The following is a 3,337-nucleotide window of genomic DNA, read 5'->3' on the forward strand; positions in this document are numbered from 1 at the left end:
GAAAGATGGACAGGAGAAGAAAGGACAAACAAGGTGGCTGTTTGGACACTACAGCCTTAAGTTCAACATGGCATGAATTGGCACACAGGGCATTTGCAAGTGGGCCATCAAATAATTGGCAAAAAAAACAAGATTGTAATGATAAAAAGTGTCAAGGTATTGTTTTGTTAACCTGAAACATTACTACTATACTTAGTTCTTTATGTTGGTTCCCATGATCCAAGCTGGAACACAATCGATAGATTGGTCATTAAAAATAAACATGCTCTGAAAATGCACACGGCCCTCCCATCTGACTAACATCCATGTTGGTTGGGGAACCAATGCATTTGCACTACCTTTCTAATTGAGATTATATACTATGACATAATATTGTCTTAGATTTACAGTGAATCATGAAGAATATCCATTCATGCATACAATAATGTATATAGGTCACATGTTCAGAATGCAGATACTTAGGTCGGCTACTTTCCTACTGAGGAAAAGATCATGCCAAATGTTTTACTGCATAAGACAAGAAGATATGTACTATTTCCAATGCAACGAGTAAAAACAAAAGCTGCTTTATTATTCCTAAATTAATGCACTTTGGTTAGCTGTTGTCCCTGATCATTCTACCATTGATCAGGGACTACCATTATGTGATCATGGATTTTCATTGTGGCCACTAGATGGCGTATGTTGACAGAACATCATTCTAATCTGCTGGGACTGGGAGCCTATGACCAGGAGGCCAACTGGATGTTGGATGGAATGTAATATGAGGACAAACAAACTGAAACATGTGAATAAATCTTTAGTTTGACTGAATGCAACCTTTGCCAAACGGTACAGGAAATGAAAGATGACATATCACACACTGTTGTCTGCTTTCTATTGTTTTTGTATACAGGTATAGCCTATTGACAGACGCTGTCAAAGCAAACCATTGTTTATATCAGGTGGTGGCGCTAGAGTCAAAGTAGTGCTAATGCACAATTACCTACAGGTGAGACTTCAATAATTTCATGATGAGATAATGATAATTTATAGCAATATTAACATCGTATAATATAAATAATATTTCTACAATTGATACAAAACCCCAATAATTTGGGGGCTTAAACAAGAAGTTGAAGGATAAAATCAAGTCGGAATCTGTCTGATATGTTCATATCATAGACTATACTATACTTTAGCCTCCCTGTAGGACAGGCTAATGTAACATTTGGACGAAATGGCCAATTTTACATTGAGGCGCAGGTGCCCAGATGTTACTACTATAGTGTTGTTATTTATAAGGTCAGACTCCACACCAATGCAACTCTTTGCAACTGCCGAGTTTGTTTTGGGGAAGTCTGGAGCCTTGTTTTAAGGGCCTTTTGAGGTGCTGTGGTACCAAGAGGTGCATGCAGTCGAAGAAACCTAGTATGAGAGCTCCTGTTAAGGTCTTCAAGGTGTTTTTATTGACCATGTGAGGAGATCCTGTAGAGGAATCTTATTGTTCTTTGGTTGACTTTTTTGATTACGTTGGTGACCATTTTATCACAGGGAAAGACTTGCCTCCAGGATGGAACCTACGTAGCTAATTTCATATTTTCGTGTGATAATATTGTCCCCCACTAGAAGCTAACAGCCATAGCCACTTGTGCTGACCTCATCACATTTTGTGCTGATCTCATCACATTTGTCATGACGTCTATGGCCCTTTTTTAGCCCAAGGAGTGTTTTTTTGTGCAAAACTAGTGCTTGGAATGAATTCAGAATCATGAAATCCCCTAGTTTAACATGTCACATGCTACTTAAAGCATAAGGAAAGTTTGACATTTTTGCCTGCCATAGGATGTCACAAGTAACCCCTATAAAAGATTGCCCAATACCGACAGCTGGTCAGCAAGTGGATTCATGAATGTACCGTAGACAATGTTATTATAGGCCAATAAAAAAGACAATACCAAATTTCCCACCCGTCCACCCCGTCTGCCGGACTACTATTTGATCCAAAGAGAATGGGTTCAGTTTTTCCCAGGTGTAGTGATAGTTTGTTATCAGCGAGCCAGGTGCAGATTCTACCCTGTTCAGAGCTGAGGGCCTTTTCAACCTGCAGTTTGTTTCTGTCTGAGACCAGCAGTACCGAGTCATCCACGAACAGGAACAAGTTGCACTCACAAGCTGATGTCGTTTACATATGAGAATAGTTCCGTTCACCTCTACCATTACCTCCAATAATGATTGCAAGTAGTAGTTGCATGTTGTAAGGCGTTGCATTGGGAATCATTGGTTTTGGCTGGCCTTTAATTATTGCCACACATGTTTACACTTTACAGTAGGCCATCAATGTGCTTTAACATGAGAGATACCATCCATTTGTTTACCAACTTTCCATTTAGCTGGGGACCACCTAGAACCCCCTCAAGGACCACTGGTGGTCCCCGGACCACTGGTTGAAAACCACTGATCTAAGATAATAGAGCATAATCATCTGAGTTCATTATAAGCAGGCTGAATGTCGTTTGAAGTAATTGTCTGCACTCTGTAGCCTACATGCAAACAGACAGTACAGAATACAGATGCATGAGATAGAATTGTCCATATTAGGAAGTACAGACATATCTCACATATACGTAATGGATGGCAAATATTTGCTGAGATAATCTCAGCAAGTTGCCATGCCATTCTGATGAATTGAAAAAGGTGGACCCTGTTGTAAACTTAATGCTTAATCATGGTTCATCCATGAAGTAACAGTTTTTGTATTGACTTGTCCTTTCTTTTTAAATGTATCCATCTCTGCATACTGTGAAATAAAAACTTCAATCAATCAATAAATGCATATCTCGTCTTGAAATGCTTTTAGTGCAAAATATTAGTATAGACCTAATATGCAAGGCAAATGCGGCACTCTCTTGTGTGAGCAGTGAGCACTGAATATACATGTTAAATGGCTATACAATCATAAAACTTGTGATACAATATTGTTGAGATAAAAAAAAAACACAGACAAAAACATGTCTGGACCTGCATAAAGCCCCAGAACAGAGCTACAAGAACAAATCTACAAGCTCTCAAGACGAACAGATCTACACGCTCTCAACACGTCGCAAAAGCGACGTGTTGAGAGCTTGTAGATCTGTTCTTTTTTGGGGGGCAATTGACACCACTCGTGCGCCGTAAAGTTAAAAAAAAGAAAAGAAAAGAAGAAAAAAAACGACCAATCGACACAATGTTGCTATGCCGTGGCGTCTACGCGATTGGCCACACCGGGTGTCAGTCAACGGTGTTTGAGCCCCGCCCCCCTGCCGTGTGTGCTCAGCTCAATAACAGCAAAGCAGCTTTTATTGTTACAGTACCTCTC

The sequence above is a fragment of the Protomyctophum bolini genome (genome assembly GCF_963924005.1).
Source record: "Protomyctophum bolini genome assembly, chromosome: 13".
NCBI lineage: Eukaryota > Metazoa > Chordata > Actinopteri > Myctophiformes > Myctophidae > Protomyctophum > Protomyctophum bolini.